The following is a 22914-nucleotide window of genomic DNA, read 5'->3' on the forward strand; positions in this document are numbered from 1 at the left end:
ATCGTCATGTGTTCATTGTCATTTGTCACTAGGTATTTTTTGATTTCCTCTTTGATTTCTTCAGTGATCTCTTGGTTATTTAGTAACGTATTGTTTAACCTCCATGTGTTTGTGTTTTTTACGTGTTTTTCTCTGTAATTCATTTCTAATCTCATAGCGTTGTGGTCAGAAAAGATGCTTGATATGATTTCAATTTTCTTAAATTTACTGAGGCTTGATTTGTGACCCAAGATGTGATCTATCCTGGAGAATGTTCCGTGCCCACTTGAGAAGTGTAATCTGCTGTTTTGGGATGGAATGTCCTATAAATATCAATTAAATCTATCTGATCTATTGTGTCATTTAAAGCTTCTGTTTCCTTATTTATTTTCATTTTGGATGATCTGTCCATTGGTGTGAGGTGTTAAAGTCCCCCACTATTTTTGTGTTACTGTCGATTTCCTCTTTTATAGCTGTTAGCAGTTGCCTTATGTATTGAGGTGCTCCTATGTTGGGTACATATATATTTATAATTGTTATATCTTCTTCTTAGATTGATCCTTTGATCATTACGTAGTGTCCTTCCTTGTCTCTTGTAACATTCTTTATTTTAAAGTCTATTTTGTCTGATATGAGTATTGCTTCTCCAGCTTTCTTTTGATTTCCATTTGCATGGAATATCTTTTTCCATCCTCTCACTTTCAGTCTGTATGTGTCCCTAGGTCTGAAGTGGGTCTCTTGTAGACAGCATATATATGGGTCTTGTTTTTGTATCCATTCAGCAAGCCTATCTTTTGGTTGCAACACTTAATCCATTCACGTTTAAGGTAATTATCAATATGTATGTTCCTATGACCATTTTCTTGATTGTTTTGGGTTTGTTTTTGTAGGTCCTTTTCTTCTCTGTGTTTCCCATTTAGAGAGGTTCCTTTAGCATTTGTTGTAGAGCTGGTTTGGTGGTGCTGAATTCTCTTCGCTTTTGCTTGTCTGTAAAGCTTTTGATTTCTCCATCGAATCTGAATGATATCCTTGCCAAGTAGAGTAATCTTGGTTGTAGGTTCTTCCCTTTCATCATGTTAAGTATATCCTGCCACTCCCTTCTGGCTTGTAGAGTTTCTGCTGAGAAATCAACTGTTAACCTTATGGGAGTTCCCTTGTATGTTATTTGTCGTTTTTCCCTTGCTACTTTCAATAATTTTTCTTTGTCTTTAATTTTTGCTAATTTGATTACTATGTGTCTCAGCGTGTTTCTCCTTGGGTTTATCCTGTATGGGACTCTCTGCGCTTCCTGGACTTGGGTAGCTATTTCCTTTCCCATGTTAGGGAAGTTTTCGACTATAATCTCTTCAAATATTTTCTCTTGTCCTTTCTCTCTCTCTTCTCTTCCTGCAACCCCTATAATGAGAATGTTGTTGCATTTAATGTTGTCCCAGAGGTCTCTTAGGCTATCTTCATTTCTTTTCATTCTTTTTTCTTTATTGTATTCCTCAGCAGTGAATTCCACCATTCTGTCTTCCAGGAAACTTATCCGTTCTTCTGCCTCAGTTATTCTGCTATTGATTCCTTCGAGTGTAGTTTTCATTTCAGTTATTGTACTGTTCATCTCTGTTTGTTTGTTCTTTAATTCTTCTAGGTCTTTGTTAAATAATTCTTGCATCTTCTTGATCTTTGCTTCCATTCTTTCTCTGAGGTCCTGGATCATCTTCACTATCATTATTCTGAATTCTTTTTCTGGAAGCTTGCCTATCTCTACTTCATTTAGTTGTTTCCTGGGGTTTTATCTTGTTCCTTCATCTGGTACATAGCCCTCTGCCTTTTCATCTTGTCTATCTTCCTGTGAATGTGATTTTTGTTCCACAGGCTGCAGGATTGTAGTTCTTCTTGCTTCTGCTGTCTGCCCTCTGGTGGATGTGGCTAAGAGGCTTGTCCAGGTTTCCTGATGGGAGGGACTTGTGGTGGGTAGTGCTGACTGTTGCTCTGGTGGGCAGAGCTCAGTAAAACTTTAATCTGCTTGACTGCTGATGGGTGGGGCTGGATTCCCTCCCTGTTGGTTGTTTGGCCTGAGACAATCCAACACTGGAGCCTACCTGGGCTCTTTGGAGGAGCTAATGTCGGACGCTGGGAGGGCTCACACCAAGGAGTACTTCCCGGAACTTCTGCTGCCAGTGTCCTTGTCCCCATGGTGAGCCACAGTCATCCCCTGCCTCTGCAGGAGACCCTCCAACACTAGCAGGTATGTCTGGTTCAGTCTTCCCTAGGGTCACTGCTCCTTCTCCTGTGTCCCGATGCTCACACTACTCTGTGTGTGCCCTCAGAGAGTGGAGTCTCTTGTTTCTCCCAGTCCTGTTGAAGTCCTGCAATCAAATCCCACTAGCCTTCAAAGTCTGATTCTCTATGAATTCCTCCTCCTGTTGCCGGACCCCCAGGTTGGGAAGCCTGAAGTGGGGCTCATAACCTTCACTCCAGTGGGTGGACTTCTGTGGTATAAGTTTTCTCCAGTCTGTGAGTCACCCACCCAGCAGTTATGGGGTTTGATATTACTGTGATTGCACCCCTCCTACCATCTCATTGTGGCTTCTCCTTTGTCTTTGGATGTGGGGTATCTTTTTTGGTGAGTTCCAGTGTCCTCCTGTCGATGATTGTCCAGCAGCTAGCTGTGATTCTGGTGTTCTCGCAAGAGGGAGTGAGAGCACGTCCTTCTACTCCACCATCTTGCTTCAGGGCCCCCACTCCCACTGCTTTTAAGATGCATTTTCTCTCTTAAAGAGAAGATGATGTGAGCATCACTTCTCTCTCCCCTCTGCCTGCCTGGCTGTTGGCTGCAGTCAATGCAACTTTAGGAAGGCATTCTCAGAAGGGAGGATGGGCACAGGCTCTTGTAGAGTCAACAGCCCACCCTGGCGTGACCCAGTCTCCTCCTCTTAGCCTCAGGGCATCGTGCTGGTTACTCCAGGGTACTTTTACTCCCCTCTGTGCCTATACGTGAATCCAGCTGCCTAGCACAGAGTGGACACTGTTGAGTCAACAAATAAATGATGAATGAAGTATAAACACTAAGATCTCAACTTAATAAGTGTTCTCTCTCCCCCTCCCTTGCTATAGGCCTTGCTACTCAAAGGGCCGTCCCTGCATCAGAAGCATCGGCAGTCACCTGGGAGCAATTTTTCCAGGATCCCAGGTGATCTAGACCCAGATTCGACTCTGAAAAGTGCTGCTATGTGGTCCTAAGTGGCGGCGGGATAGTAGACAAGATGACCTCTTAAAGACCCTCATAGCCTTACTTGTGTCTCAAATCAACATGGCCTATATTAGATTGCTATGATCATGGAAGGCTTAGCTCAGGGTCATTACAGCTAGAGCACTAGCCTAAGAGGGGGAAGGTGGAATTTCAGCTCTTCCTTACTGTCTAGCCCTTCCTGCTGTTCTGCTTCTTTGGGGGTCCCAGCTGACAGATCCGAAGCACAGCATGGCTTTGCTCTAACTAATTGCCAACAGTTGGCTCTAGCTACATTGGTTATTCAAAGAGGCTCATTAATCTCCTAATGCTAGTGCAGCCGCGGCTGCTAATGGTGCCTCTCACCTCCCAGCACCCAGTTCCCAGGGGGCATCCTGGTTCCTTCTGGCAGCAGAGCAGTAGGAAACAGCGTCCTTCTCAGAAGTCTCAGCTAGTGCCTGGGGACGGGGAGCTAGGCTGATTTGGAATCTGGCTAAGCCCTGCCTCTGGCTAGAGTGGTCCTAGGAGGCCTGACCTAATTCTAGGTCACACATGGGTCACAGAGCCTTGGAATGATACAGGTGGGCCTAAGAATGGATTATAGCAATACTAGGGGGAGGGGTATCTGCAACCCCTTGGATGAGTTCAGATGCCCTCTCACAGCCATATTAAGGAATCTGTCCCTTTTTCCTTTGGATATAGGGATGAGCTCTACCTTGGAAGACCTTGCAGGATGTGTGGAGATATAGAAGAGGTGCATTCTCGAAAGCTCATGATGAAGAAGTCCTGAAGAAGTTCAGGTCTGAGTCCAAGGCTCAAACTTGTGTTTTTCCTGTGGCTCAGAGAACATAATTTAAATGTTCTCCTGCCTTTCTCCTCGAAGTTCTGCTTCTGTGGGTTTGTCTTGCCAAGACTGTAAATTCTTAAGGGAAGGGATCTGTTGTGTCCTTCACATCTACCCCCTTGGTCCCAGTACCTGGCCTGCTAACTCATCAGCCATCCACCTAGACTCACACCAGGGGTAAAGGAGAGAGTGTGAGGGAGAAAGGAGAGAAAGAGGAAGAAAAGACAGGGAAAGAGAGAGAGCAAGGGAGCTCTTGGGGACAGGTCTCTGAGCAGCGAGAATATGATGAATATTAAGAATAAGATGCTTAATAAATATTGATACCAACGCACACATCCAGTGGCTGTGGAACTGGTCCAGATGGGTGAGCTACTCACTAGCCCTAGGACTGCGGTGGCACAGCTTAGAGCTTTATCCTCTTTCTTCTTCTAACATTTTAATACGAAAATTTTCAGAGAGAAAATTTGAATTATATAGGAAATGCTAATCGTCTAATAATATGGTAGGTATATAGGTGTCCTTTTTTTTTTTTTTTGGCTGTTTTTGTTCTTTAAGTGGACCAGACCCTCTGGCCTCTGTCCATTCCATCAATATTGCCAGCCAAAGCATCCTGCTCCCCACAAAGTGTTTGTTAAAACAATACTGCCCTCTGCTGACCACAGGCTCTCACTTCTCTGGGACAGCTCTTCTGCAAAGGGCTCAGAAAGGGCTGGATCAGATTGTCCCTCTTGTGTCTGCCCTTTGCCAAGATGCCTCCTTAGTGCTGTTGGGACCCACCCAGGCACAGGGGTGAGTACCAGGACTGAGATGCAGCTGAGCTCAGACAATTAAGCAATGTATTAGGCCAGCTAATGTCCTTATATCTTCATTATTCTACAGTCGTTTGCTGAGTACCTGCTTGCGTGAGGCCAAGCACCAGGGCTGTAGTGCAAAGCTATGGCTCTGTGCCATGGATAAATAACTTGACCACTCGGAGCCTCATTTTCCTCCTACGTGAAATGGGGACCATCAGACTGTCTTCCCTGGGAAAAAGAGGGGTTATAGAGCAGAGAGTGAGAAAGAGAGCAATAAACCCTTGTGGTTTCAGACACACCTAAAAGAACTAGAAAGCATTAGCCTTCTTAAAGCAACCATGAATCCATTTCCAAGTGATTTTTTGACTTCAAGTAAAAACCCTGGGCCTTGATCTGTTTGATGTTAACTATTCTAAGACAGCTGATGCTTAAATATCTCAACCAATGGGAAGGGGTAAAGCAGGATGGATCATCCCAAACTGTGGCCACCTATGGGGTCAAAGTCCCTGGGTAACTGGGAGCTGAGAGAGTAGGATCTCTCCCTGGCCTTTGTCACCGGTTTTATTCAAGATAATGTCACCTGTTTTATTTAAGATAAGTTAGAGCAGTGGTTCTCAAACTTGACCTGTGTCATATTCACCTGAGGCAGTTGTTAAAACCCAGATTGCTGGTCCCACCCTCAGTCTCTGATTCAGTATGTGTGGGGTGGAACCTGAGAATTTGCATTTCTAACATGATCCCAGATAAGCAGACAGGACAGAACTCCTGGGCCAGGCTGTGCTGCAGTAATAACTCCTGAATCTCAGTGGCTTCACACCATGAGAGTTTACTTCTTGTTCATGCTGCATATGGAATAAGAGTAGTGCATCTCTGTTACATGCGGTCACTGGAGGACCCAGGTCAACAGACGACCCATCATCTTACAGCTGCAATTTCTAGAACATCTGACCTTCTTAAGCTGCTGTGACAAAGGAAAAGATAGTGAAGAATCACATTTGGGCTTTTAACTGTCTCAGCCCAGAAGTGATGGCACTAATCATATCCATTCACATTTCATCTACCACAACTACTCGCACGGCCCTGCCCACGTTCCAGGTAGAAGCCTTCCATGTCCCTAGGAGAGAGAGGTGAACTAGATGTTGGAGCACTTGTACTGTAACCCTGCCACCCAAGCATATCTCTTCTCACTCACAGGAATAAGTGCAACCAAGTCAAAATGGAATGGTGGTTATGGGGGACACACGTTCAGCCTCTTACATATTGGTCATAGAGCAATGATGATGGTGGTGATGATGGTGATGATGATGATGATAGGCAATAACCACTGAGTGCTTACTATGTGCCAGGAACTGTTCTAAGTGCTTTCTGTGTATTAACTCATTTATCTCTCATGACAACCCTAATGGTAAGTACCATTTACATTCCCATTTTACAAATGAGGAAATTGAAGCAATGTGTGGTTATGCAGTTTTCCCAGGTCACACAGGTAGTGAGAGACACAGCTGGGATTATAATCTAGCCAGTCCAACACTAGAGTCCATGTTCTCAACCACTGTTCTGCTCCATCATTGTGCAATTAATTTTATTTTTGAAGAGAGAGTAGAGGAGACTGTAGTGGGAAGGCCTGGTTTCTGGATAAGCTGGTAGTTCAGACTTAGTTATTCTAAATATAAACAGTTCTACAGAGAGCAACCCTACACCAATAACTCTACTGATTTATGAAGGAATTAGTTCAAGCCAGATATTTAAAATGGGATCCAGTTCCAGCAGAGGGTCTTTAAGGCCCCTCACTGATGCCCCGCAATGACCAGAAGGTCATGCAGGTAGTGTCCATGCCTCTAAGAAAGAACACAATCTTCGTAGTAGTTGATCAGCAATCGGGAGGATGGGACAAGACATTTCTCGACTTATAGAATTGCTTCCCAGATCTTACGGGTCCTCCTTAAATGGGGACCCAGGAATCGCCTTAAGCTCACTTCCTCCATCTTCCCCCCCCAACCCCTCCCCTTGACCCTACTGCATCTGGAGGAACATGTCCAGCTGCAGTGCCTCCACCTGATATCTCGGCACCTCCTCTCACTACTGGTGAGCTACTGCCAGGTTCTTATCCTTAGAGAGCTTCAAATCATGAGCTTTGGTGTGTTATCTCTCTGGTCATTCCGTGATATTTCTGGAGGAATGTTACATCATCAAGAGGGATTTGTTTAACCAGAAACACAGGATATTCAATGATCCTTGTTAGTGCATCAAAGGGAGTCAGTCTTTGGTCTCAAAATTTCAGATTTCTTCTCTGGGGTTTACAATTCTCTCTTTTCCTGTTTTTCTTGATAAAAGTTCAAAATCTCCCTGGCAATGATTTTGAAACAGTACAGTTTTCAAGGCAATCTAAAAATACTGGCTATTTTGTTTAGATAGCTATCAAAGATCCAAGGTCAGTTATTCCATCCATTTGTCTCTCTTTCTCTCTCTCTCTCTGTCTCTCTCTCTCACACACACACACATACACACAGAGAGAGAGAGAGAGAGAGAGAAAGAGAGAGAGAGAGACAGAAGAGAGAGAGAGAGATACACAGCCACATATTCACTCAACAGTCACAATTTCTGCTGACAATTCAAACCTTTGTCTGCAACCTGGGGTCTGACTGAGAAGACAAATGACTGGGAATTAACTAAGTGCTCAGATTTGTTATTCTGTATTGAAGGTCTGTATTGTGAAGGGTCTCAGCTTGCCCAGGGGTCTACTTGGCATTCACAAGGCACAGTGCTGTCGAGCAGTGACTAAAGCAATTCTTTCTGACCAAGTCTACAGGTGATCATAGACATGGAAGCATGTCTTTCCTTTCTTGCAGGAGTCAGATGGACCAACAGTGGGAATTGTGCTGTGAAAAACAAGCAATAACCACTCACTTGTCAGCTAATTTTGACATGGGATCTTCCATAGCTTGCATTCCAGCCTGTGTGTTAGAGGCAAGCTGATCCCAGCACTTCCTTACTGCAGCACTGCCCAGCTGCACAAGGTTCCTATCCCCAGTTCAGTCCTATCCATCTCTGTGAAGGTGTATTAGTTTGCTAGGGCTGCTGTAACAAACTACCACAAACTGGGGGACGTAAACAACAGGAGTGTACTGTCTCACAGTTCTGGAGGCTATATGTTCAAAATCATGGTGTCAGAAGTGTTGATCCCTTCTGGGAGCCATGAGGGAGAGTCCATTCCATGCCTTTCTCCTACTTTCCACTGGTTTGCCAACAATCTTTAGTGTTCCTTGTCTTATAAAGGCATCCTCCCAATCTCTGCTTTCATCTTCACTTTCTGTGTACATATCTGTATCCAAATTTCCCCTTTTTATAAAGGCACCAGTCATATTGGATTAGTGCCCACCCTAATGACTTCATCTTGACTAATTACATTGGCAATGACTCTATTTCTGAATAAGATCACATTCTGAGTTATTGGGGGGTTAGGACTTCACCACATGAATTTGAGGGAAATGCAATTCAACCTATAACAGGAAGGTATACCCTCTCACAACCACCAACCCATCTGCCAGGCCAGATGGGGATGCCAATGTCCAGGGTATAAAGAGAAAACGAAATAATTCATTAACTAGATTCTAGAGTTAATTTCTTCAGCTTTCTAGCCTATCAGTATAGATTGAAAATCTCAATGAGTAATAACCCAAATGTCCCTATCTCTTCCACCCCACCCCTTGAATTCACATCAAACCTAGAGCCTTCTGCAAAGTTGCCCCAAGTATTATTGTAAATCCTCAGGGGCTGTTTCATGTCTGCCCTTGAGCAAGTCTCTCTGCTGCTACTCTGAGATCCCTCGGGATTCTCCACCTGCCACTCTGGTCTCACCTGCTTTTCTCTGGAGCCGTGCAGTTCTTCCCTGATGTCTGTCACTGATCCATCATGCGCTACCACTAATGTCCTGACCTTCTCACTACCTATACTGTTGCGCGTGGCCAGTTTGAGAATGAAGTAGAGTTAGGTGGAAACGTCTTTTTCCCCTTCATGGAACACTGTTAAGAGGCTATTTGTGCCCTAATGCTTTACAGGGTTTCCTGAAGCAACACTTTCTTGTTTTAGTTAGAATCACTTTTTCTCCTGGAGAGAACGTATTAGCACTGAGCCAAAGGTGATTTCAAGTAACTGCCACTAAGCTCTACCCCTCCCATCTAACAGGTAGTGTCTTCCCCAGGAACAGGTTCATCTTGCCTCAGAATGACTTCTCCCACAGTGTTCCTTGGATCCCCTGCACACTGGTTTCTATAGAACACTCCTGGTTTCCTAAGACTTGGCCTCTTGTATCTAAACCCCATCAGCAGACATATATTGAGGTTCTTTCCCAGAGTCTACTCAACATCCATGCAAATAGACTTCTGGCAGGTCCACCTCCTCAGTTTCCTAGATGAGCCCAGAAGAATCTTTCTCACACTCAGCATTTCTTAAGAATCTACTAAGTTCTAATCATGAACTGAGTAAGAATTAAGGCTACAAAGGTGAATTTGACACGGTTTCTGTTCTCAAAGGATTTGCAGTCTAGCTGAGGAGACAGTCGTTAAGAAAATATTTTCAACACAAAATCATGTACTGAGTGATAAAAGCACATAAATCGAGTGATAGGGTGTCACAGGACTTTTTTTGCCCAATCCAAAGAAGGCTTCTCAAGCAGTTGAAGTCTTAGATGGCTTTTAAAGGTGAAGAAATACAAGATGGTATTCCTAAGCAAAAGGAGAGCACCAGCACGAAAAAGCCCATGAAGCATGAAACGAGGTGTATGCAGGGAGTTTAGCCAGATCTGTACTGTGCCATATAGCTTGGATTTGATCCTGCAAGCAATGGGGAGCCCTGGGCAGATTTTAAATGAGTGATATGTTCAGATTTGCATTACAGATCAATCATTTTAGCCAGGCTAGTGAAGAATGGGGATGGGAGAGAGACAAAACTAGAGGAAATAAGACCAATTTAGAGCTCTTATTATAATCCAGGCAAGAGATGATGAAGTCAAACCATGAAGGAATGAAGAAGAAGGGGCAAGTTCAAGAAATATTTAGGAAATTAAATCAGTAAGACTACGAGATTTGCTGGATGTGGAAGGGTGAAGGAGGTTGAGAGGTCATGAGTGACTCAGGCTTCCAGGTTGGATGACACAGGATACAGGTGGAGGATCCAGTATGGGGAGAACATGTCATGTTCAGTTTTCTGGCTCCACCTCACCCCTGACCCTTCCTACTCCCAACTTCACATTAGACATGCTGAACTTGAGGGGATTCTAGGATCCCTAGAGGAGGTCTTCATTCCTGTCCTCAAAGAATTCACATTCTAATAGAGAAAATAGACATGCATGATCTAAATATGCCTAGACTCGACTACGTACAATTCCACAACCCTTTATCTACAATTCCAAAATCGAAAAAGCCCAGAAAATCCAAAAGAAGAAAATGTTTTAATAAATTTGAAGTAAGTTCATTTGACAACAAAACTAAACAGAGCTCACCTTTGACCCATCAACTGTGGCCAAGGGTAGGTTCTACATAGACATGATGGCTCCCATTGGAGCCATGTGACAAGAAAATGAGAATTTCCCAGCAGAAAAGGGGTGGAAGCATGTACCCAGAAAGGGGAAAGAGGGCTGTGTAGACCCCACAGGAGTTATCCACTAGGCTTATAAGAACCCAAATGCAGTCAAGATTACTTACTTACAAATACTTACTTACAAGATTACTTACAATAATTGCAAGATTATTCCTCCATCATAGAGTTGAAAAAACTGAGGCTCAGATTTATCTGAAGTCACCCCAGAAGGACTCAAATCTAGAATGAAAACCTCTTCTATGAGATGAGAATTTGCAAAGGGCCGCTAGGACCTGAACTGTCATTATTCTAAGACCTAAGATTACTTGACTTTCGCACTTCACTTTCTGGTTGTTTTCGTGATGATTGAACACCCCCCATAGACATGTTTATCATACCTAAGCTGTAACCCACCCTTCTCCAATCCATGGGTTAGAAAAAGGTTCTCTCCCAGGAGGCTTTCCTGGAGCGAGAAGCCGTGTGATGCTCCCCATGGGAAGAGAAAAGCCACAGAACTGTTCTTGAATTTTAAAACTAGAAGTAGGCTCTGTGGAAAACATGAACAGGTAGTACGTGCATGGATGGTGCATCTGCATCTCTGCAAGTTTCGTTTCCACATTTTGCACAGAGCGTGTCTAATATCTAATGGTGGCATGAGGCTGATTCTCTGGAGATCCCATCAGGTGTGCTAGTGCTGCCTGCTCTGCCCTTTGTGGAGAAGAGAGGACAAAGCAATGGCCCAGGTCTCTGGCTTGTTGCCTTGTTGATGCATGGCATCATCAGTCCTCCAACTACAAGAGAGACCCCTTCAACCCTGTGCCCCCAGCTGCAGACTCAGCCCCATTCCAGCATGGACATCAGGACTGCCTTCCATTAAGGAGCCTAGAAGACCCTTTTGCTCAATGTTCCTGCGACTTGGTCAGCAGCTAGCCTTTCTCAGGGTGAATATTCAACTCTGTGACTGAGTCCACACCTTATTCCTGCAATGAATTCTCCTCGCTGAATCCCATTTCCAACCTGGATTCCTCTGCTGGGATCCCTTCATTAAAACTCCACCCAGTCCCCAATTCCTCTGGGACAAGGACACTTCCTTGCCTTTGTTTCTACACTAACTTTGAGTTTGGGGTTTCACCCTGATATCCCCCCCACCAAATCTCACCCCCATGCTACCCACCAGCCTGCCTCCCTGAATCCTAATTTATATTTCTTGAATTAATAAATTACTAGCTGCTATATGCGAGGCACTTAAAGACCAAGTATCTACTCTAAGGGCTCAGTATTTCGCAAAATACATTAATTTAATAATTTAAAATTTTGAAAATGATGGCAAAATGAATAAGATATTGCCAGACACTGTGGAGGGAGTGAATCACCTTGTCACGGAGGATTTCGTAGAGGGGTAAGATGTGAGCTATTTTTAAAGCATAGTGAGTAATCTCATCAGAAAAGGAGAGGACACTCCGGGCAGGGGAGGCGGCCCACGCGAAGGCATATGGCAGGACAGTCTCAGAATACTGCCTTCTCCAGGACCCCCCACTGCGGTTTCCTGCACGGTTGTTGCGATGACCCCATTACTTCTTGCGGGATATGATGTACCAGCTATTACCCATCAGCCCTCTCTCCAGATACTGAGCTCTGTCTGGCCCTTAATCTTTCCATTCTCAGCCAGTTACAGGCTCCCATAAAGTCAACCTTACCTTACAGAGAAATGTCCAGAATGACTGACCTGATACTTCCAAAGCTTCCTAAGGTTGGAAAAGGAACAGGGTCCGCCTTTGGTGCTGCTCTTTCCTTCTGTCCCTGGTATCTGCTATCCCCTCGTCCAGGAGGAGAATAGAAGAAATACCTCCTCCCCCTTGCTCTCCCTTAAACACACCATCTTGCAGGTCTGAGCTCCAAACATGACCCTTTCAGTAGTCTCATCTAGGACCTCTGCACCCCAAGGTCAGTCAATGATTTTCTAGTGCTACCGAGTACACTGGCCTTGCCACCACTGCAAGAAGATAATCTCTGGTTCTTTTGATAATCTTTTAGCTTGGTTGCTTTCCCCAGGGTTCTGAAAAGCCTCGACAGACCATTTTCTCTCTGCTTCCTCCCACCTTTTGGGGGAGGTAGCAATGCTGAAAGCTGAGATCAAAACAATGCATAACCTGAAGTGTCAATGCCAGCTTGCTTCCCATCCCGGTGCTGCAGACTTGCCTCCAATACAAGGTACAGGAACTAGCCTTGGACGTGGAGTGTATTGTGTCTGTTCCCAATGCAGGCCATTGTTCTCAGCCCACAGACCTGGCCCTGGAGGCCTCGTGCCTGCATTCTCTCCCTCCACAAGGTTCTTTCAATGCATCTCCCAAGGTCAAATTTGGACCACAGCACTGCAAACTGTCAGACAGGAGATCTGGTAACTAAAGCAAGCAGTTGTTTTCTTCCTCAGGAGTAAATGATTTCTGCTGATTTCTACTTATCATCAGTTCTATTATTTAAATGTTCTATCTCAGGAACAATTGGAGATGAGACCATTTTGGTGGTGATGCTACCAGCAGCCTCAGGAGCCCTCCTCATCCTGGAAACTTGGATGGCAGGGGAGGGGTTCACCTGCCCTCAGCAGGGGTGGAGGGAGGGCCACTGGAAGGAGGGGTGGTGGGAGGGTCACTGTGGCTACTTTCCCCAGGGGCACCAGAGGTGAATGTGTCCCCAGAATACTGTCTAGCTCTTAGTTCCTAACATTTCTGTTGCTCAAGAGTCCTGGTTTTCACTCTCCCTAACCCATTATTAAGGAAAGGTTGGGTCCTTTCACTGCCCTCCCCCTACTTGTGACTAAGTCCATAACCAGGGCGTGCACTTGACTTGCCCGGGTACTAGAGTGCTCTGGAGCTCCGCACTGCTCCTCTTCCTGGAAAAGAGAGTTATCCCAAGAGAGGAGAGGACCTGTTACTGCTACACCTTAGGATCTTAAGCTGAGACCTCACTGTACATGGAAATCCTCTATCCCAGACATCACTTGCAGGCATGCACACACGTACCCACACTCCCCATCCATGTGGACACTGCCCCTTCCCCGACCCCATCTGCTGCCTCCACCCCTCCATCTAGCTCTCTGGAGCTGCCTTACTCTCTGTATTGTTCCCTGCCGTGTCTCAAACTGAGTCACACCCCCAAAGGGTCCACTTCCTGAGTGCAGATTGTTTCTCAAGCACTTCACGTACATTATCTCATTTAATTCTTAGGACCCTCTTGTTGAGGAAGATGTTCCCTTAGGCCCATTTTACGTGTGAGAAACAGACTCAGAAATGTTAAGAAACTTGCCTAGGATCACACCGCTAGTAATAGAACACCCCAAATTCAATCCTAAGTCTGCTCTCCTGTCTGATTCCTAACCTCTTCACTATGACTCTCAAAGAGATGTATACATATTACAGAATTTCAGCATCTATCAGGGGAGGCACTTCTGAAGGTCAACTATGCATTCAGTAGACAAATTCTTCAATAGGTGGATCCTTCCAGAATGTCTTTCTGCGCTGGGCACCGTGGGAACAGAGATAATTAGCAGGCTGTCTCTGTGGTCCTGTCGTGTCCTTTCAGTGTTGGGGGGCGAGGGGACAGGGTGGGAGGCTCAGTTATCATCGCTGGAAAGTTTCCAGAAGGTTGACATCCTGCGGATGACTGGTGTGAGATCTTCTCCTCCTGAGACAGATGAGTCAGCGGGGGCGGGGAGGAGGGTCCCCTCCATGCCTGGCACACTTCCCACCCACCATAGTAGACCCCTGACAAATATTTGTTAGTTCTTAGCATAGTATAAAAAACAGCAGCACTCACCACCTATAGCACGAATATGGAGAATTTCGAGGCCAGGCTTTTTTGAGAAAGGGTTGGTCAGAAACAGTCCTGCCAGAAAGAAGGTCTGTTCTCCCCGTCAGCCAGAGGGGTGGACGCAGGCACCAGGTCTGGGCAGAAGGCTGTCACTAGAGGGCAGTGGCAGCTCCTTCTTGGGACTGAGGAATCCCTGCTAGCCTATTTTCTCTCCGGAGAAGCTAAGAACAGTCCTGAGCATTGTAACTCTGCCCGAGGCGGGGGCAGGACCGGGCGCCAGACACATGATTTCAACCGGGAATAAATGCAACATTACTGTTCATGTTTCATACACATCCTTACATGTCATTTGGCCCCAGTAGACTTGTGGGGTAGACTGACATTGTTAGCCCAATTTGACAGAGCAGAACAGGAAGATCCTTGAGGTTTCGACTCATCCCAGTTTGTTTAGATAGAAAAAATGTTATGGGGGCAAACGCTAGGTCACCTAAACCCCTGTCTGGGGAGAATATGTTTGTAAACATGGTGATGTGGGCTAAATTCTTTAGTGAAATTCTCACCATCATAATTTTTCCTTTATAGGCCAGTCTCTTTATTTGTTCATTCCCTGGAGGGTTAGGAAGAAACAGAAAAAGGAGATTAAAATCAAATTGGACAATCAGGTACTTTGTAAGTAGCCTTAACAAAAGTTTGGATCAGGCAAGTGATACTCATGAACGCCCACCCAACACCTTTGCCCCCCCCCCACTGTCTTTCAAGGTCATACTGGTGACCTTGGAGAGTCATGACTGATTCCGCCAGCTATGGATACAGAAATACATGCAGATAATGATGGACACGGAGGAGAAAAGTACAGCAATCTCTGCCGAGGACCAGAAGCAGGTTCCCACATAGAAACTGACTACGTCATCAGCCAAAAATCCAAAGCCCAGGGTGATAGGCTTATTCTGCCCCCTGTTTCTTCCTGGAACATGGCATATACCAAGACTGGGCTCATTTGGGAATGTGACTCAAGGCAACAAAGGTGACATATTCTCCTAGCCATAGAAGCACAGCAAACACAAGAGGAGGGGATCAGGTGAAAATCTACTCACCTTGTAGGGCATCCAACCTGCAGGATCCAATGCCACTCCCGGTCCCACCCAGAGTAGAGCTGGATATAGCTGAATGCTTGCTGAACCTTGGCAGAGACTGAGTAGGATAGGAAGATGTGCAGGAAGGGTATATAGGATGAATCATGGGAAAGAAGAGAAGAAAGAGAAAGTTCAGGTGTCATGGGCTGATACCTTCCTCCCTAGGTGGAGGGGCCATGGGGAAGCAGCCAGAGACGCTGACTGAATGGCCCACCCAACACCCAACTCTGCAGACTCTAAAGAAGTTGGAAGATGCAACGCAAACCAGAAGAAGTGAACTCTTTTATATATTCTTCTGGATTCTCTGGGGGGAGGGGTAGCCCATGGTAGCCTGTTACTAATGGACTGAATTCCTGCTCCTACTGTTAATGGTGTCAAACTCAGGACACACCAGAAAACTCTCCTTTTAGGTTTTATTCAGGACTTTGATTTTGCAAACCTTTGTGGAACATGCTCTCTGCCAGGCAATATGGTGGTTATAGAGGTAATTGAGGCATGGTTTGTACCCTTAGAGAACTTGTCACTTATGGGCAACCTTGACATGCATCAGACCAATTTCCATCTCAGTGGAGCAGGGTGGACGCCATTGTAGAGACGGGCTTTGGGAGAAGAGAGGGTGGTCCATTTCGCCTGTGGACCCAGGGAAGGGTGCTTAGGAGAGGAGACTCTTTACAGGTTCACTTCAAATAAAAAGATGAGTACATCACAGGCTGCAGGAACAATGCAGACCATGCTTATTCCTGGAAGCACTAGAAATCTGGTGCCTTATTTTTAAAACAAACACTAAAGTAGCAAGTATCACACTGTGCCAGCCTGTCTCTGCTATCCTGTCATTTCCATTCTCTCCCTCCATCCTCACTCCCTGTGCCCATTCCATTCTCTATTAACCAACTTCAGTGGGAAACGTGTTATGACAACAGTGGGATTTGTTCCTTGGTGGCCCCTCCCCCTCTCATTATCTTTCCCATGATACTTTGAAGGCCTTGCATGATTTTCTCCTTTTCCTGCTTCACCAGCAGCAATTGGGGCTCCTCTCTCTCCTGCTCCCACTGCCCAGCCACAATGCACTTCTCTGTCTTTCCAATAGGTATGGCTCCTTTCCACCCCAGGGCCTTTACAGTTGCTGTTCTTTGGTGTCTCCAACTGTTTTTGTAGCTAATTCTCCTTTCTTCTGATTCCAGTTTGAAAGTCACTTCCTTGGGGCTAGTAAGATCTCCCTATCATATACTTTCTTAATGCCCTAAACTGTACATAGTATTTATCACAATTGTAATGATCTGTATTTGTTTAAAATCTGACAATACTGCTAGAACACAACACTCACCAGGACAGAGACTGTGCCTATTGTGTTTACTACTGTGTGCTCAGAGCCCAGCTTACTGCCCAGCACACAGTAGGTGCTCACAACTATTTGTTGCATGAATGAACTAATGGATATTGTTTTCCCTTCCCTTTTCCACCCTGGCACCTCATTATGTCTTGTCATTTCCTATCCAGAAACCTCAATCTGAGATCTAATTGAATGTAAAAGACAGCACAGACCAAGGGGAGGTAAGAATGTGCTCTTTGACAGACAAAGGATCGCTCTGTCCTCATAAGTGCACCTCCCTTTTCTCCTCCTTACCCCAACCACAGGAAGACCCCTTATTTTGTTTATTTGGGGGATAAGTATGACCACACGGGAGCAGCAGAGGTGAGGACCTGGTGAATACACTTAGCCACTTCTCCTTTTGCCAGCATCACCTGTGAACTAAATAATAGCTTGATAAGCTCAAACCCACACCAATCATTTTGGGGTGAAAGGAGGAAGCTGATGGGCAATGGCACCCCCTTCAGGCCACTCCCTTCTTCTCTCCACTCCTGCTCCCTCTTGGTTCCAGCCAGCCCTCACCCCCTCAGGTCTCGGTGACTGCAAGGTTGTCTGCTGATTTTCCAGTCTCCGACTTTCCCAGCGTCAGGCACATCGCCACTGGGTTCCCATCAACATCCTTGCTTAAGAACCTGCAATGACACTCTACTGCCTTTGCGGGCAAGTCCAAAGCCCTTCGCTGCTTCAACACTAGACACTCTAATCTCTCACTGCATTGCAGGTCGTCGTATCCAGCACACATCTTGTATGTTCCAAGCTCTGTGGTTTTTCCTAATCCCATCCCACCCACCACACCTCCCAAATCTGGTCCTACTCATCCTTAAGGCTCAGGCTGACTCCCATGAAACTTTTCCATGAAACCTTTCCTGACATCTCCAGCCCACAGCCGGCTCCACATGGCCTCATCTCTGATGACAACATGAGTTAATAGCATCCTATTTAGCTATTGATTGATCTCCGATTGTTCTCTGTGTTTTAGTTTATGTGTAATAAATATTTGGTTGAACTGTTGATTGGGGAAAACATAGCGATACGGCCATTACAAGAATCTGAACCAAGCCAAAATGCAAGCACAGGGGTGTATGTGAGCACGCATGTGTGTGCATGTGTTATCAAGCCAAAAGCTCTCTTCCAGCTCCTTGGGAAACATTTTCTAGTCACCTGTATCAATACCGGAGCAGTGGCTGCTCCCCGCCTCGGCCTCTGATGTCTGGCGTATGACCCAGTCAGTACCTGCAAAAACATCCGCCTTCTGAATTCAGCATAAAGAGGCAACACTTTCTCCCGTGCCACCCAACATCTGCTGAACCTACTTCTGTTTCCACAGCTGAGAATTCATTCCCAGCACTGTGGCTCGCCAGGACCAGCAGTGTGCCGGTGGATGGGAGGGAAGGGGGAGGAGGCAAGAGGATGCTGGTGGGTTGGCGCTCACAGACAGTTCCTTGCCCAATTCAAACTTGTAACAGAATACAAAGTACTCTACATCACAAAGTAACACATTCTGAGTTACAGAGTACAGAACTGACTTATTCCTTGCACTTGGACAGTAGAAGTTCTGTGAGTGTTGAGTCTGAGCCTGGCTTCTATCCTCAACCCCTAGTACATAGTCAGTGCTTGATAAATATTTAAGGAATGAGTGTACATACACATGTGTTGGGGGCGACTTCAGAGAGGTGGAATTCAGCTCCCTATGGAGATAAACTCTCTAACATTTGTTGACGTCCATGAGCCTTACTTGACATTGTCAGGCTGTGATAAACTCCCCAGTTCCTGCATCTAAACAGGAAGAGGACAGCTGCTCGTCAGGTCAGGGATGCTATACCCAGAGAATCTAAGCAATAAACAAGATGTTAGACCCATAACAATAATATGTTATTATTCTTGTTATCAATACTAATGAGTTAGCATTTATTGAGTACTTACTATGTATACCAACCATGAGCAAATCATTTCTTATTTATTGGACTCTCAGAGGCCCTTCCACTTCTGGTGGAACCTATCTGGTTCATCACTAAACACTGGCTGAGTGCCTACCCTGTGCTGGACACAGGAGGAAGATTAGGGAAAGGAAGACAAGAGGGCAGGAAGAGAGGCAAAAATCACTGCCTTAAGAACTCTCAATTCAAGAAGGGAGACAGCAGTGGAAACACAAACTAGAATTCAAGGCAGAAAAAGATTAAGAACTAAGGAGAGTTGTAGACAGAGAGTTTTGAGAACAGCACAAAGGAAGGAGTGATTATTTCTAACGGGGTGAAGAAATCATGGAAGGCTTCATGGATGAGATGGTATTTGATGTGAACTTTTAAAATCTATAGTATTTCCATAGGCAGAGAATGAGGAAAGGGCATTCTACACTGATAGATCAGCATAAGCAAAGATCAGGAGCTTTGGAAACAAGTGGCATGTTGGAAATCAGTGTCTCCTGTGATATGGCTGGAATGTCAGCTGGGTCGATGGAGGGCCTCAGGGGAGGGAAGATACTTTTGCACCAGATCTTGTAATGCCTTCAATGATGGGATGAAGTGTTTGGATTTTATTCTGTAGGGAATGGATATTTTTGAGGTGGAGGCAATTTTCTTATTGCGATAATTCTAGCAAAAATGAAAGTTGGAGAGAGAATAATAGTAGCTCGCATTTACTGACTACCTACCAAGTGCCAGTCATTGTTCTAAGCAATTTGCCTTCTGTCTCGCTCCACCCCACTAGTGTGTGAAATAAATTCAGTGATTATCCCATTGGACAGATTGAGAAAACTGAGGCACAAAGAGGTTAAGCCACTTGTCCAAGGCTACACACCCAGTTAAAAGACAGCCCAGGGGGCTTCCCTGGTGGCACAGTGGTTGAGAATCTGCCTGCCAATGCAGGGGACACGGGTTCGAGCCCTGGTCTGGGAAGATCCCACATGCCGTGGAGCAGCTGGGCCCGTGAGCCACAACTACTGAGCCTGAGTGTCTGGAGCCTCTGCTCCGCAACAAGAGAGGCCGCGATAGTGAGAGGCCCGCGCACCGCGATGAAGAGTGGCCCCCGCTCGCCGCAACTGGAGAAAGCCCTCACACAGAAACGAAGACCCAACACAGCCAAAAATAAACATAATAAATAAATAATAAATAAAAATTAAAAAAAAAAAAAAGACAGCCCAGGAGTCCAGCCTAGAAATCTTCTCCAAAGCCTTGCTTAACTATCCCAGGGGACTACCTCACCCAGGAACCAATTAGAGTCTAGTCTAGTCTAGTCTATTACAATAGTACCCAAGAGAAGAGAAGAGGGGCCTGAATTAAGATTGTAGAGATGAAAATATAAACGAGGCAGCATTTACTTACTGTCTTTTGTGTAAGAAAGGGGGCCAGGGAATATATATATTATTTTGTTTGTTTCTGCGTGAAATACTGGAGAGATACACAAGAAACTAATAAAAGTGGCCACCTGTAGAGGGCAGGGCAGGGGGAAGGGGTGGGTGGGGAGTGGATGGAGTGAGACACCTCTATGTATGGCTTTCAATAGAGTTCTGATTTCTGACCCACATGAATGTGTTGTTTATTCAAAAAAACACAAACAATACAAAATGGAAAGGCACAATTTAAAAGCTAAGAGTTTCCAGAAGGAAAGGAATGGTCTCCTGGGGTCCAATGGGTTAGAACTGAGAAGAGGATGGTAGATTTGGGGATCAGAACACTTTGCTTTTAGGAACAGGTGAGAGGGGTGAAACCATGTAGCATTGGGCCCCCCGAGGGACATCCAAGTGCTTCTCCCATTTTATAAGACACTGAGGGTTCTGTAGTCTCTGCTTTCAGCCAGTATAGATATCCTATTGCTCAGGAAGGTATTTTAAACAACATACACCAGCATCTGAGTGGTTAAGAGGGAAACGGAGGCAGGCAGTCTCTGATTTTCTATCATCACCCCATTCAGGTCAATGGAAACCTTTAATTTGATGTTTTGTTTTTGCCCTTTATGTTTTCCCTCTCTCCATCACACACCTCCATGCAAATACAATCACACACACACACACACACACACACACACACACACAGCATAAAAAAGCCCCTTTGCAAAAGGATTTTTCTGGATCTGCTCAGAGGGAAGGAAAGGCAGAGGAAAGGAAGGAGAGATGCAAGCCGCCCTAGCTACTTTTCCTCCCCTTTAAGGCTGCCTGGTTACAGTCCTAGGAAAGAAAACCCCTGCATTCCTCCCCTTTAATTCAGCTTATTGTTGAAGTGCTGGAGCAGCTAATCCTCACAGACCTGTAGGAGCTGGAGTGGCAGGACCACGAGCACCGTTCTCTCGGATTCCCTGGGTAAGACGAACCTGCTTCTTTATTTGGTTTGGGGAGGTTTCTTTGTTTAGCGGGAGGCTCCTGGCACCAAGAGAGTGGGTTTGAAGAGCCACTCTTGCAAGCAACTTGGGTGTTTATTTCAGCCCCAGTTCCTGTCTTGCCTGACTCTCGAGGTATCAAGAGGAAGTTGTAGCTGCCTTGGAAGATAAGTCTGAATGGGTGTCCGGGTGGGACCTCTGCGGGGATTATCTGGCCATCCCTTCAGGGTTGGCTTGAGTGGGAACCTTTCGCACTCCTGGGCAAAGAAAAGGGAGCAAAATATCTGTATGTGCCCCTCCTGCCATGCCTGCTTGCATTTAGGGACAGCCCTCTGGGCTCTGTGCCTGGGAGGGGCTGTCCATCTGCAGGGTGTCAGGACCTCCAGTGCCCTTGCACCCCTCCCTCCTGCTCAGCCTTCATCTCTTAACCTCTCAGACCCCATCTGTCAAATGGGGCAATGCCCTGTTTTGGTTCTGCCTACCTGTCTAGGTTGTTGTGAAGATTAGGAGAGTCAGTGGGCAAAAAGGAGGTTTGTAAGCAGTCAGTGGCTCTGCAGACCCAAGGCAGGCAGACCAGCCTCAGTCCTTCCTGGCAGGGTCCATGGCCCAGCTCCCTCTCCTGTCCCCCGCCGCGTTAGGATGCAGAACTCAGCAGGGACACCGCTGTCAGTCACGCACGAGGCCCCCTCCTTCACCTTCCCCAGGGGCAGGTCTCTCTCCCTTCTGTCTTTAAACTTCCCTTGTTCAGTTCTCAGGTAAAAATGGTAAAAGGAGGTCTGGACTCATCACCACCCCCATCCGCACTGTGGCCCCTTCTTTCCACGTAACTTTGACGCACAAACATTAACCCTGAGGCTCCCGGGGACGGCTGCCAGGGCTCTCGCTGCTGTTCTGGCAGCAGTGCGTGGCTGACCAGCGGCTTGTTCTGGAGCCAGATCAATTGATGAGGAGGAAAATCTCTGAGAAGGGTCAAGAAAGTCAAGCAGGTTCCATCTTGGGTGAGGAGATGATCTTTCCCAGATCAGAGGCTGGAAGCAGCCCGGCCCCTGGCAGTCCTACTGACTTAAGCTTAACTAGGGCCAAAGACAAGACCCAATAGGCCATAACACAAAGTGCTTAGTAATACCTGATATGGGAACCACACTCTACAGTGAGTAATGTGCTTTTAATTAATCATCTTTAAGACAAGCCCATTGGGCTGGTGGGGCAAATAGTGGTTCCACTGAGACTCCACAAGGCAAAGCTGGATACTGGCGAAATCCATGTGATGACAATAGCATTTGAACCCAGATCTTCTGACATAATCGGTGACCTTTCCATGATACTACAGATAGCTATGGTGCAGGTGTGAGTGTGGGTGTTTTTATGTGTATTAAGAGCGCTCTTTAGAAAGATAGGGCAAAACTTTGGGAAAGAAGCTCAAGGTTAGAGTGAGAAAAGGTTTGAGCTGGAGCCAGGAGCCACTTAGGCAAGAGACAGATGGCCAGCCCCAGACTCAATGTTGAGAAATCTGAGTGTTCCCGGGATCCAGCCTTTCCCAGATCATCCGAGCCAGCCATGCGTTCCAGGGGGAATCAGTTTGTTGGTGGGATTACAGGAGAGCATCCTGAGGATGAGGGCGGAGGTAAGTGAAATCCCAAAAACCACCCCCAGGAAAGAGGCAACAGGTTACGTGGTGGGGGACAGGGAGACTGCTGTTGGGGTCTGATGGGCTGGGGCTCATGTCCGGCTCTGTCACTTACTATCTGTTTGATTTGGGGCATTTTTCTTAATATTTCTACCTGTCAGTACCTCAACTATAAAATGGGGTTAACGATACCTGATACTTACCTTCAAAGACATCAAACGAGATAATGGCAGGTAAAGCGCCCAGCACAGGGATCACT

At 45.9% G+C, this 22914-nt stretch overlaps 1 protein-coding gene across 1 annotated transcript in view; it reads left to right on the plus strand.

Moving 5' to 3' along the window:
- Positions 1-19849: 19849 nt before the first annotated feature.
- Positions 19850-22914, plus strand: part of CAMK1G (calcium/calmodulin dependent protein kinase IG) — a gene marked incomplete at its 5' end in the record, with an annotated part of 29905 nt that continues 26840 nt past the window's right edge. Inside the window, one exon of the mRNA XM_082468841.1 lies at positions 19850-21011. The remainder of the gene's footprint in view (positions 21012-22914) is intronic.

This window comes from Balaenoptera physalus (assembly GCF_965194825.1).
Source record: "Balaenoptera physalus genome assembly, chromosome: 1".
Taxonomy (NCBI): Eukaryota; Metazoa; Chordata; class Mammalia; order Artiodactyla; family Balaenopteridae; genus Balaenoptera; species Balaenoptera physalus.